We start from the raw sequence: 13,919 nt of genomic DNA on the forward strand, positions 1-13,919 counted from the left end.
CAATAAGCAGCTCAGAGGGCTAAGACAAAAGACCTGTGACACGAGATGCCCAAAAGACAGAGAACACACAATAGACAAGTGACATGCACCAGGACTGCTCTGCCCTGCACACCTCGGCATTGTGATCAAGATTTTCCCTTTATGTTGGCCTAAGGGTCCCCTTCTTGGGTATCCCCACCTCCAAATCTGACTCAAAAATCCCTCCTGGCGAGTCCCAACTCAACACTCTGCTGTCAGCCCATCTGTGGGTCACAAGCCTTGACTTATCTCTCAGACGTCTGCCTCGGGCACAAAAGAAGGCCGCCTCGCCATCCGAGAAGCTCCCGCTGTCATCGGGCTGTTCTCTCTTAGTCGACTGCCACAAAGAAAACCGAACAAACATCAGTGCATGAACTTAGTGGCACCTCAGCCAAAACCCGACAATTCCGCTACTCACCGTCTCCTAATAGGGCCAGGGTCCTCGGGCCGTACGCTTTGGCCACGCTCCGATACTGACACTGTCATTGCAAGGTATACCTGGATTAGGAGGAGACAAGGTGATGCGACATTGCTGAGACTTGAGCAGACCCTCACTCCTCCTCCCCCTCCCTGACTCGATGCAACTCCCCAGCCGTTGCCAAAGGCTGCTCAGAAAGACCCTTCGAACGGAAAAGGTGAAGGCTTGGTCGAATAGTCCCATAATATTTTCAGAGGGCTCACAAGGGTGGCGAGGCAGGTCTGGCAGCAAGGAGGCTCGGAGAATACAAGCAGACCACCTAAAACACACAAATGACAACGGATGCTTAGAGCTGTACCAGAACTTGACACCCAAGGAATGACAACTTTTTCTTTCCGCCTCTCACCGCTTACCTTGCTCACTTCATTTTGACTGCTGCGATCCGGCTTGACCTCCTAAAAATAAAGAACAATGCTGTAACGTAGCCACCATTTACACTTGCCCTGCAAACACAAACGGCGACTGACCTTCCTGCGGGAACCCCCTCACCCGGTGTGGGGTGCTCTGCCACGGATTTAATCTGTCTGCATCTGAAAGAAAGTGATGACAAAAATCAAAGCGATGCATAGGATCTTAATAGCTCCAGCCATCCTGTGTCAATCTAGGAATACCACCTTGAGGTCAAACTACACCCTACATTACAAACTTCAAGTCCCTGGGCCCTGTCCTATTACACCTATATGCCAGACGGTGCAGCAGGGCAGAGCAGCTCCAGAGAAAACCCACACAGGCACCCGTGATACAGCAGATGACAAATGCGGGGAAGCAACGAGGAGAGAAAACTCTCGGTGAGAAGAATGACCGCAGGCCCATCGAAGGGCTAAAGCAGAAGACACGAGACACCCAGTAGAGACAGAACACACAATAGACAAGCTGCACAACGTGCACTGGGACTGCTCTGCCTGGCACGCCTCAGCGCTGTGATCGAAAGGGAGACTTGCCCTTTAGGGGCCCTAAAGGGGCCCCTTCTTAGACATCCCCATCTCTGAAGCTGACTCAATATTCCCTCCCGGCGAGCCCCGACCCGACACCCCGCTTGCATCCCCTCAACTTATCTCTCGGACATCCAGGGATGCGAATCCTCCTCGGGTGCAAAAGAAGGCCGCTCACCGTCTGGGAAGCTCCTGCCGTCATCGGGCTGTTGTCTCTTAGTCGGCTACGATAAAAAAAAACCAAACGTCAAGGCCTGAACTTAGCGGGACGTGGGCCACTACAATTCTTGTACTCACCATCTCCTAAGATGGCCGGGGTCCTCGGGCCGCACGCTTCGGCCGCGCTCCGAGGCTGACGCCACCGTGGCAGGCTATACCTGAGCTACGAGGAGACAGGCCATGTGGCATTGCTGAAACCCGAGTGGACCCTCGCTCCTCCCTCCCTCCCCGACTCGCCGCAACTCCTCGGCCGTTGCCGAAGGCTACCCGGACGGCACCGTCACGTCGAAAAGGTCAAGGCTTCATCGCAGAGCTTTGCGATACTTGCGGAGGGGTCACGAGGGCGGCGAGCCGGGTCCGTCGGCCGTTCTGCGAGGGGGTTCGGCGTAATGCAAGTGGACCGCCTAAAACGCACAAATGACAATGGATGCTAAGGGCTGCACCAGAACTTGGCACCCAAGCAAGAACAACTTTTTCTTTTCAGTGGCCACTGCTTACCTCGCTCACTTGACATGGACTGCTGAGATCCGGCTTTACCTCCTAAAAATGAGGACAGGACAACAGTGGAACAGAGCCACCGCGTTACGCTTGCCCTGCAAACACAAACGGCAACTCACCTTCCTGTGCGAACCCCCTCACCTAGTATGGAGCGCTCCACCACAGATAGAATCGATCTGCGTCTGAAAGACAGTGATGACAAAAGTCAAAGCGCTGCATGAGAACTTAAAGGCTACAGGCACCTTGTGTCAATCTAGGAATACCATCTAGACGGCAACTACAGCCTACACAACAAATTTCAAGTCCCCGGGCTTTGCCCTATCGCACCTATAATGCCAGACTATGCAGCAGGGCAGAGCAGCTCCGGGCCAAACCCACGCTGGCCCCTGTGACACGGGACGTGACCAACAAGGGGGTGCAACACGGAGAGAAAACTCCCAGTGAGAAGAAAGGCCGCCAGTCACCTCTAAGGGCTAAGGAAAAAGACACACGATGCGAGAAGCCCAAAAGACGCAGAACACACGATAGACGAGTGACACGACATGCACCGGGACTGTTCTGTCCTACGTGCCTCAGCATTGTGATCAAAAGTGAGACTTTCCCATCGTGTGGCCTAAAGTGGCCATTTCTTGGACATCCCCGTCTCCAGAGCTAATTCAAAAATCCTTCCGACGAGTCCTGACCCGGCACATCGCTCTCATCCCCTCTGTGAGGCGTAGCCCTCCACTTATCTCTCGGAGGTCCGGGAATGCGAATCCAGGTCAGGTGTGAAAGAAGGCCGCCTCGCCATCTGGGAATTTCCTGCCGTCACCGGGCTGTTGTCTCTTAGTTGGCTACAAGAAAGAAAACCAAACATCAAGGCGTGAACTTAGTGGCACACTGGCCAAAACCCAACAATTCTTGTACTCACCATCTCCTAAAATGGCCAGGGCCCTCGGGCCACATGCTCCGGCCGCACTCCCAGTCTGACGCCGCCGTCACAGGGCATACCTGAGATAAGAGGAGACAAGGCCACGTGGCATGGCTGAAACTTGAGGGGACCCTCACCCCTCCTCCCCCCCTCCCCCAACTTGCCACAAATCCTCAGCCATTGCCAAATTCAACGTGGAGGGCACCTTCAAATGGAAAAGGTCAAGGCTCCGTCACAGAGTCCCGTGATACTTCCAACAGGCTCACGATGGCGGCGAGCCGGGTCCATCAGCCGGTGGCAAGGCGATTCAGCATAAAAAAGTGGACCACCTTAAACATACAAACAACAACGGATGCTTAGAGCTGCACCAGAACGTGGCAACCATGCAATAACAACTGGTTCTGTCCACCGGTCACTGCTCACCTCACTCATTTGACATTGATTGGTGATACCTGGCTTTACTTCCTAAAAATTAAGACAAAGAACAATCTGGTGACATAGCCACTGTTTACACCTCCCCTGAAAAGCTGAATGACAATGGACCTTCCCGGGGGAGACAGGGCAAAACAAAACGGAAAGGCATATACCGACATAGGGTCTGAAAGCATGGCATTGCCGGATTAGTTTCCATCTGAAACCGCTTGACCGTGACCTCTTTCCGCAAGGGCCTCTGTCATATTGGACCAGCGGTTGGAATGCTTCAGACCACCTGTAAAACACAAAAAAACAAAGGATGTTTATAGTTTTATTACTAACACATTAAAACTCCGGTAACATCCAGCTCTGTGCTGGAATCAATACTCATCTCAGTCACCAATACTCATCTGGCTCATGGTGCCCCCGGTACCAGTACCTGGCCGTACCAAGCGCTTCGCATCTTCTAATGAAACAAAGAGCCAAACAACGGGGTAAGCATTGAAGAAAGTCAGGCTGGAGCTTGGGCTTCAGGTGCCAACCCACCTCATTGCTGTGCTCCTCTGGCCTCCTCCATTTGTGTCTGGTTTACATCCTATCCCTCTGCAAAAAAAATTATTTGTCAAAGTCACTCAGGCACACAGGGAAAGCTTCGCCTTCCCCAAGTTCTCATTTCTCAAAGCAAACCATCTAGGAGCCGCAAACAGCATGCATTAAAACAAATGACTAGAAAACTGCGAGACACTGCAGTACTTCTCCCATGCCTCCACCGAACCTTGCATGAACTGGCTGCGGTTGCTCCATCCGAGGTGTGGCTCAGGTGGCTAAACAAAGCAAAAAGTTCCCCGTAAAGTCTTCTTTCTACTCCACCTACCCCCCCAGTCTACTCCACAGGGCAGAGCAGTTTCAGGCTAAACACAAACTACACATTATACTACAAACAGTGTGACACTAGGATGATAAAAAAAGCTCTCAGGAAGAAGAATAATGGCAAGGACCGAGACAACGCCAAAGAGATGACTGATGGTATGGCGATGGTGGAGGCTCTACGGAGCAGAAGAAAAAAACTGTAACAATGACCTGTGAGAAGGACTGTTGGTCACGATGATCAAGATGGCTGCGAGACAATGCTACATTCAGAATGTTCCCCATATCCTTACAGTCTTAGAAGCCCCAGGACATGACAGCTCACGGCTGCAAAGGATGGATGGCAATAGAGCCAGGAACAAGGCCTCAAAAGGCATCCGACTCGACGCTTCTGAGATGCGATTCCAAGATGGGATTCCAAGATGTGGCTGAGCCCGCCGGTAAAAGAACAAATTATATTGGCATCATGCCGATAAAGTACAAATATTCAAGAACCTAGAGATGGCAGCCAATGCTTGTAATAAGGCCCTCAAAGGGAAAAGGCAAAGATATCTGATCCAAGGGATCCCAAAAGCATGCTAGACAGCACAAGACTGAGGGGAACTGCTCTGCATGTCCTACGGTTGCAATCAAAAGTAGAGCTGCTCTCTTTAGCTGTCCAAAGAAGCCCCTTAAAGGGCATCCCCTTTCCCCTCTGCTAATTTTTACATCTCTCCCAGGAATTTCTAACCCGCTGCTCTGCTGGCATCCCATCCCCAGGTTGTGGCACCCAACTTATCTTTCAAATGATCCGCGATGTGCATCCGCATTGGACGCGAAATAAATCTGCCTCAGCCATCTTGGAAGGCCCCGCAATTGCCGGGTAGCCTCTTGGATAAAAAAAGAGCCAAAATCAATAGACGAGTTTAGGAGCACATGGGCCAAATCCCAACAAGTCAGCTGCTCGCTCGCTCCTAAGTGCGCCTAGGTCCTCAAGTCTCTGGCTTTAGCCCATGTCAAGGCTGTGGCTGTTATTATGATGGGCACCTGCATTAGCGAGAGACAAAGTTACGAGGCATTTCTGTGAGTGCAGTGGATGCGTTTGTGGGCCGTAAGACGCACGTAAATGCATCTGCTGCACGTGTAGAAAAGCTTTAGGGGGCCCCAAATGGACACTGTTTCCTACTGTGCTGCCTTCAAAACCTCCCCACAATAACCCCTAGTCCAATACCCTGCACACCCCCTCCCTCTCCCAGTCACAATCCTTGACTATTAGAAGCCTCGATCTCAGTCATCATCTTTGACATGGGGCAAATCCCTTTTGGGACACAATGCATTTGCTGAAAAAAATTGAAGTATCGCACTCAACGCAATCTGGAATTGCGGGAAGTTACACAACTCCTAAAAAAAATACAAGAACAAAAACAGAAATCGCAAAAGCACCTTATCACCCCTGAATGCACAACCAAAAATTGTGAACTTATACACTCTCTGTGTTCAATGCTATCTTCTTCACAGTGCCTTTAAGGCCTCTGATGCTTTAGATACCAAAAGCACCTACTGAAAACAAGCTAAGCTGAAAGATCCCTTTCATTGAAATAAGAGGAAAGCTCTTGTCACAGTCACTCCCAGGGAGGGAATGAAGCCCTTTGCCAAAGGCTGGGGTTGATATAGCTCTGGCCGGGCCCGCCTCTCGATCCCACAATGCCCAGGAAAAGGGAGGAGGCAAATACCGCAAGGTATAAAAGCTCTTGGAGGAGCAGTGGTCATTTGGCTCCTCTGACTTAAATTCGAGATGAGTAAAAGGCTCAATAGAGAAGAAAACTCTTCAGGGAAATGATGACACTTTCTTTTTTGCTTCAACAACATCAAGCAAAAGGGCAGAAAACCGGTAAGAAATAAAACATTGTGTTTTGGCAGCACAGCTAGATAACTTGGATAATTTGTTCCTAACTTGGATAAATATTCCTTGGTGATTAATAAGTAGTATTCCACATGTGACTAAGGTAGAGAGGAATAGTAATTGTATGAATGATGTAACTCTCATTGAGATCTCTAATTAGGGCTATATACATTAAAAATAAAAATAAGAAAAATTAATACACTCCCAGGTGGCATTAGGGTTACATCTGTGCCAGACTCGCTCCCATATGACATTCAGTACCGGGGCTCGGGTAGGAGCACCCTGAAACACAGATTTAAATCCTTAAAATGCTCAAAAAGGGAGAGCTTCCTTCAATTGAGCTCCTTACAATGCGGGAATGGGCACCAGTTACCTCCACTTAAACTGATACGGTGGCAAATAAATGGCTTCTCCCCTTCAATTTAATCCCCTAAACTATTGGGAAAAGAGGGGTTTCCTCACTTTAAATCTCTCCAGTGATGGAAAAAGGGGGATTTTTCCTCAATTCAAACCTTTAAAAAGGAGGGACAACTGGGCTTCCCCCTCAATTTAAACCTTAGGACAATGAAAAGGGGGAAGCTACCCTTAATTCAAATGCATAAAAGAGCATTGTTGAGGTTTTCCCCTTCCATTTAAACTGGAAAATAATGGACAGTGAGGATTCCCTGTCAATTTATACTCCTGATGGCATGGAAAATGCAGGGTTTCCCTCAAATGAGACCATTAAAATGACAGGGGAAGCAGATACCCCCCCAATTTTAACACAGACAATTATGGAAAAAGGAAGCTGATTATCTCAATTTAAGCTCCTTTTCTCCTAATAACTCTCTCTTTTCTGGGGGCACTGGGGAGGGACTGGGGGCTCTGAAGAGGGGCTGATGAGATGAAAGGGACCTCACAGGCTCCCCTGCCTGCTCAGGTGCCGCCCCTTGGCACAAAGGTTTTTCCCTGGGCATTTTCTTGAAGCGATGTTCTGTACCCAGGTGCATCCGGCCAACTTCCCAGCTCCTGCCGGATGCTGTGACCGTTGTTCCCGGAGGGGCTCTCGAGATGCCTCCGTTGGCCCCTCTCGACCAGCAGCTCCCTGCATAGGTGTGCCCAGGGAACCCTCTGAAAGCAGCCTGTGGCAAGAGCCGCCCCCTCCTCATTCTCACTGGTCGCACCTGGGGCTGCTGGATCTTGGAGTGCAGGGATGAGGCAGAGAATGGTCCTGCCGGTTGTTCCCTCCCCTGCGCGGGCCATCGTCCACCCCCGAAACACCGGGGTGTTTCGGGGCTTTCCTTTCCGTGGAAAAGGCCCGGCCTTCTCGTCCGGGTGCCCGTGGCCAAAACTGGGATCCTGCCTTCAAAATTCCGTATGTCCTAGACTTGTAACTACCAAGGAAATTCCCCACAGATCACAAGCAATTACCAGTAATTTCTCTTCCATAATCATTACTGACTTGCGTTTCCATTGAAGTGTTTGACGCACCCCTTGAGGGGTCGGGGGTTTGGCCGGGTTGTTTATGGCTGATCCTGGCAGGCACGCCCATCACCAGTCCACCCTGAATTTCAGTGAAATATTGATATTGTTTATAAATACTCCCTCTGCCTGCTACTCGATCTTTCCTTGTGCATCTGCAGGGAGCAGATTGACTCCATCCTTTGATCCCAACTGCAGCTCTCCGGCCCAAATGCCGGTCCTCGTGGACACAATCTAAGCAGAAAACTACTATGTGTTTGCTTTTGAAGTAAAAGTCTTATTGCATCTGGCTGTACAATTAAAATAAATACCTGTGTTGATGGTCACTGTAAGAAAGCTTTTCAGAGGATAAAATATCCATTTTGGTAGCACAGATCCCATTTTGACAATGTTGCATTCTTGTGGGTTTGGGAATCCTGCCTGTATAAGACATCTGAAAATTGGTATTTTGCAAATTGATATCTTGAAACAGAGTCATTTTGATATTTTGGAACTTGAGACTCTGCTATTATGAAATGGGAAAAAAAAAAGGTATTTTGGAACCTGGTAGTTTGCAATTTTGAAACAGGGTAACTTTGGTATTTTGGAACTTGGTCATCTGGTATTTTAAAACTGAGATTTTGAAACCTGGTTTTCTGGTATTTTGAAATTTGGGTTTCTCTTATTTTGAAACAATGTTATTCTAGTATTTTGGAACCTAGTTTTTGGTAGACTGTTTTTTTAGTATTTTTTAAGATGAGCTTTTAGTATTTTTGTAATCCCAGGGTTTGGTTTTTTGTAATCTGTGCTTGGCAGGGACCTGGGACATCCTAACTGAGTCTCTTGGCTTCATTTGCTGTCTTCCACTACAATTAACCTGGCATGGAAACTGTTAAATAGCAGACTATATGATGAGACACCTCCTGAAACAAATAAATTGCAGTTAAATGTCTCTTCCTACACTAACACCTGGCCCAGTTTAAATCCATATTTAGCCCTTAATCAGGGGGGATGGGGAAGCAGAGGTTAAATGATTTACTAAGAAGTTTTTTGTTAAAAGCAATGCATACAGCTTGCTCAACACTTATCGTGCCTACCAAAGCAAGATGAGAAGATAGTGGACTATTGATAAAGGGAAGGAATCTTGACCAAAGATCCTGTTTTTAACCTAACTCAAACCAGTCTTGAAGTTTAGACTTGGGCCAGGGACATAAAGAGCATGCACATGGAAGCAAGGTGAAAAGTTCAGGATGAGGAAGACCCTTTACTTCATCTGAGGAAGACTCTTATTTCATTCCGGAGACCCCTGCCCACAACCACCAGACAACACTGCACAAGTGCAGCGCAGACATAAGTGACTTTTGGGCTCATTGTAATACAAAGCGAGGCTAGGCAATGAATAGGTATAGGCATATTGGGAAACTTAATGAATATGGAACTTGTAACCCGATATATACCAAGCTGAATGCAGCTGTCGGCATGCATGACTTTGGAGGAACTATTCCCCCATGTGTTCCAGTGCTGGAATAAACATACCTACTTTACTATTTATTCCAGCAGTGGAATCTTTTCTGCATATCAGCCTGACTCTTCCTCTCCTCCCATTTCCCACCACTCCACTCAGGGCTTTCCACACTCACTCTTTTCCTCCCTCAGTGGCATCACAGCAGAACACAGCAAGGTTTTGGCTGGCACTTGAGCTCTCCAAGTTGATCTTACCAAGAACTCTTCTGCTTTTCACTGCACCAGCCACAACAACATTTGCTCACTAAAATAAATGCTTTCCACAATGAACTGAAGGTGCAAGGGAACAAGTGCTGCACAGCAATATTTTTCAGCCTGAGGACAAAGAAATACTTTCTAAGGTTTGGATCCTGTTCCAGTGCACCGGAACCAAATCAATCTGCTTCTACTCTGAAAACATCAGCAACACCAAACCGAGATGCCAGCATGAAGCACCTCACTGTTCCTACCCTGCCTGTGCCTCACACCCTGCTTCATCGTGCCCTGCTCTACCACGCTACAGACTGCCGGGAGCAAGATTCATCCTTGAGAATCGTCACACTGATATCCTTGAACATTCCAACCTCAATGCCAATATTGTAGGAACCTCCTGCATTCCATTCCCTAGTACAGCAACAAGAAAAAGTCCTCACCCACCCTGCATCTTCAAAAAATAGTGTACAAGGTTTAAATAAGCCTTGTGGTTTGAGGGGGACCATCTGCCCAAAAAGCCCAACTCTGCATCCAGATGAAATGAACACCACTGTTATAAACATACTATAATACTGGCTTCTCGCAAGTATAAAAGTAGGTATTATATAATGTTAGAAATGCTTTTTGCTGTGTGGATGTGGTTTTCTCTCTTTTTAGCAAGAATGTTAGCAAGTGTGACCAAGTAAAATAACCTCCAAGCGAACAGAGGATGAGGCCCGAGAAGCTGCTAATCAACACTTTGTCCAGGGAACAAAAGGGCCCAAAGGCTACTCCGCCCGAAGAACGGGCGGCCAGGAGAGTCCGAGAGCTGCTATCACCGCTCTGCCCGGAGAGACGAAGAGGCCCAAAGCTGCAATCAGCCCTGTCTAGAGAATTAAGAGATCCACCCTACCATCGACTCTTACCTAGCGAGCCCAACCCCAAGAATCAAAAGAAATAAAACCGCAAGGCAGAAGAGTACGCATGCTTTAAAAAGGCGGAACCAAGGAGTGGCCATGCAGAACAGCTCCGGGAAAAGTTTGAATATTAATCGAGAACAGACAGTAAAAATAGTATAAAAAGGACTCACCTCGAGCATCAGGTGTGCTCTTGGCAGAGCGCCAAGGCATCCAGCCATTACCCCTTTGCTTTATTTTATGTGTCTCTTTGTCTTTATATTAAACCCTTTAAATTCTCACAGGAGAGTGAACCTCGTTTTTCACACCACAAATAGATCAGTGAACAACAGATGCACGGCACACTGTCAGCTTGGACCTCCAATTATCTCCACCCCTGCCGCTGGATTAACACAGCAATGGAAATATGACACCACGAAGGTCTCATGAGAGAGTACAATATACATGGAACACCGCTTCCAGCAGGCACCCACGTTGGTATTTAAAGGCGTGGCTCAGTTAAAGAGCAACACCAAAAAAAGTCCCCAGGCAAAAAGCCTGGGAAGTCGGGGTTGGGTTTTTTCCAATCTTCCTTTCAGTGACTTTTGCAAGCAAGCTCTGAAGCGGACAAGCCACAAGCGTCCCCCAGCGTCCCTTGCCGGGACTCGGGCCGGGCTGGCGCCGTTCCACGGTGCGAGGGGACCGGAAAAGCCACGCGACCCACGGCACCGGCGGCACTCGGCGACCGGGGGCGACCCCGCGCTCCCGGACCCGGGCGGAGCGCGGCTCCCGGCACGGAAGCGGCTCCTCCGGCAGGCGGGGGCGGCCCCGCGCCGGGAGAGCCCCGCCCGCCCCCGGCGCCTGCCGAGCAGCACCGGGCCGAGGGGGACCCGGCGGCGCCCGAGCCCCGCGCACGGAACGCACGCAGCGGGCGCGACGACAGGGAGCGGCTCGGCTCCGCGCCTCGTCTCCCGCCTGCCCGCCCTGACAGCGCTCGCCTGGGCTCCGCACGGCTCGGACCGCGGCGGCTCCGTCGGTCCCTGTCAGCAGCCCAGTCCCCAAACTGCCATTCCTCCTTAGAAGGGGCCAGAAAGGGCCTCCCCAGGGGCCAGGAGTGCTCCCGCGCAAGACATTGGGGGCCGGGGCACGGGCAAAAGCGCCCTCAAATGCAGCGGCACGCCCCCATCTAAACCCTTCAAATGCTGGAAGAGCTGGAGTTTCCTTCAATTTAACCCCTGGAACTGAGGCAACGGGCAGTGTTTACCACAATTTAAACCAATACAATGGCAAATAAATGGGTTCTCCCCTTCAGCTCAATCCCCTGAAATATCAGAAAGAGACGGGCTTTCCTCAAATTAAATCTTTCAAATAATGGGAAAACGGCGATTTTTACCTCAATTAAAACCCTTAAAAAGCAGGGACAACAGGGCTTCCCCCTCAACGTAAACCTCAGGATGATGAAAATGCGGGGGGGTTACCCGCAATTCAAACCCCTAAAGTGGCAAGACCCGTGCTCTCCCCTTCCATTTAAAGTGGAACGTGGGAACTCCCTATCAACTGATAACCCTAACACCATAGAAAAGGCAGGTTTTCCTTCAATCAATACCCTTAAAGTCACAAGTGAAGGGGCATCCCCCCAGTTTAAACACAGGCAATAACGAAAGAGGAATTTCTTCCGTCAATTTACACCCCTTTTGTCCTCGCAACCCCCTTTTTTTTTTTTTCTGGAGGTACTGGCGGGGGAGGAGGGGGGGGCGGGCGTGTCGAGGGGTTGGCAAGATGAAATCAAAAGGAAAAAGGGGAAAGGAGAAAGATCCCCCTTGCAAATCCACACCGTGGCTCACCTGCTACTCCCCGGCACAAAGGTTCATCCCTCGGCACCTCATTTAAGCAACGCTCCACATCCAAGCGCTCCCCCAGACCCTGGGAGACGCTCTCACCGTCCTTCCGTGAGAGACACCCCCCGCCCCCCAGGAGCCCGGCATAAGCGCCTCTCTTCCAGCATCGCCGTGCAAAAGTGAGTTGAGGAAACCCCTCCTAAAACAGCCCCCGGCAGGAGCCGCCCTCTCCTCACCGTCACAGCTCACACCTGGGGCTGCTCTGACCCCTCATCATCCTCACAGCTCACACCCGGGGTTGTTGCCAGTCCCAGTGTGAGGGCAGGTGCAGAAAGGATTTGCTGCTCATTCCCTGGACAGCTCATCCTCTGCACCTGACACACTGGGGCACCGGGCTTTCCTTCCTATGGATAACAGATATTTGATGCAAGTTGCAGGTGAACTGTCAGGGTTGGGTTTTGAAATACTTCTTTAACTATAAAAAATTCTGTAATTATGCATGTGATTTTTGACATTTGATATACAAGACTAAATCTCTTGCTGGTTTTCGAGTATTGCATTGAAAGTCCATGTACTTTCTCTTCTTTCCCTGTTCCAAGAGAGTTCTTTGGAAGCTTGTGTTATCTGTGAGAAGGTTGCAACATCAGAACTACTGATTCCAGTAGTTCTGGACTTGATGTATTGTTATCTCTATTATTGCTTAGATGCAGTGTTTTAAACAAAACTAGGAGGCTTCAAGAGCAAATTGAAGGAAAGGGTTGTAGAGAAGGGGCAGAGAAAGAATGTAGAGAACCTGATTTAGGATTGAAATCCATCAGTCTGCTGCTTCAGGCTCCTTACAGGAGGTGGTGAAGGAGTTTGGTAAGGAACTTTCATGTAAGCAGTAGTGTAGGTTTGCAGAGGTGTTTGGCAGAACCAAGGGAATTTGCTACAAATCATACCTCTCAAATAGCAATTTACAACAACACAATCATCCCAGTTTTTATTTCAGCCCTAAGCTCTATCTGAAAATCATCAACCAGAGGTATTTGTGCCACTGCCGGAGAGTATCTCAGGCCTCTGAGCTGAGCTATAGGGCGGTTTGTTCTTCCTGGAAGTTCTTGAACAGTGAAAGTGCTCCATAAGCACTTGTCAAATAATAGCCTCCTGTGAAGGACAGCAAGGGAAGAACGTCTCAGAGTGGTCTCAGTCACAGGTACAGACCGTTTTCTTTGAGATGTATAAATACATCCAGAGAGGCACCCAGACACACACACGGATATACAGAAAGTCCCTTTATTCTATGGCCAAAATATTTACACACAAAAGGAAAACAGCTCATTGGCCTGCAAAACGCAGGAGGGTGTATTCTCAGCCACTGAGACGCATTCAGTGGTTGCATGTGCTCCATATGATACAGCGGTGCCTACGGCTGGGTCCACTCATGCTGAGGAAAGCCGATTCCTTAAATGACTCCTGTCTCTCCTTTACTCCCACGTGTTTATTCCTCTACTCTTGGAACACCAGCTTTATTTTAAATGATTATCTAACAGTGTTTTGTCTTCTTCCCAAGCTTCAGAGGTGGATGAAATAAACATGGCTGCTTAAACAAAGTAAAAGACAATCTACCGGTGTTCATCAACATCAAAGCAACCGCTCTTAGTGGCAATAAAGCAACAATTGAGTGTGAGATTTGTACTCTGCAATCATCCCAAAGGGTTGCCTTTGTTTTTAAAACAACAACTGGTCTGTCACCTTTGTGGCATTCCCCATAATGTCCAACTCATTCGGGAGATGGTGTATACAGTCCTGCATACTCCACCTTTATTACACAAACAGAGAACAAACTAAAG

The 13,919-nt window shown here is 49.0% G+C and overlaps 3 long non-coding RNA genes across 5 annotated transcripts; all 3 read right to left on the bottom strand.

Moving 5' to 3' along the window:
- Window positions 1–137: 137 nt before the first annotated feature.
- On the bottom strand, window positions 138–1,601 carry LOC125317816. Of its 2 annotated transcripts, none has more exons than XR_007200188.1 (4): window positions 964–1,601; window positions 850–891; window positions 437–755; window positions 138–355 (listed from the first exon to the last, which is right to left on the bottom strand). It is a non-coding gene; the product is annotated as an uncharacterized LOC125317816 (long non-coding RNA). The 2 variants fall into 2 exon arrangements; XR_007200187.1 differs by lacking the exon at window positions 964–1,601 and having other exon boundaries at window positions 437–516; window positions 700–755; window positions 850–950.
- Window positions 1,602–2,943: 1,342 nt separating this feature from the next.
- LOC125317885 lies at window positions 2,944–3,534 on the bottom strand. Its single transcript, XR_007200220.1, has 4 exons — window positions 3,479–3,534; window positions 3,261–3,384; window positions 3,056–3,135; window positions 2,944–2,978 (listed from the first exon to the last, which is right to left on the bottom strand). It is a non-coding gene; the product is annotated as an uncharacterized LOC125317885 (long non-coding RNA).
- Window positions 3,535–3,662: 128 nt separating this feature from the next.
- Window positions 3,663–12,283, bottom strand: LOC125317819. 2 transcript variants are annotated; one of them, XR_007200190.1, is made up of 3 exons: window positions 12,094–12,283; window positions 3,909–4,072; window positions 3,663–3,764 (listed from the first exon to the last, which is right to left on the bottom strand). It is a non-coding gene; the product is annotated as an uncharacterized LOC125317819 (long non-coding RNA). The 2 variants fall into 2 exon arrangements; XR_007200191.1 differs by lacking the exon at window positions 12,094–12,283 and adding an exon at window positions 10,444–10,485.
- Between the last annotated feature and the right edge of the window lie 1,636 nt (window positions 12,284–13,919).

Source organism: Corvus hawaiiensis, chromosome 28, assembly GCF_020740725.1.
Source record: "Corvus hawaiiensis isolate bCorHaw1 chromosome 28, bCorHaw1.pri.cur, whole genome shotgun sequence".
NCBI classification, from domain to species: domain Eukaryota; kingdom Metazoa; phylum Chordata; class Aves; order Passeriformes; family Corvidae; genus Corvus; species Corvus hawaiiensis.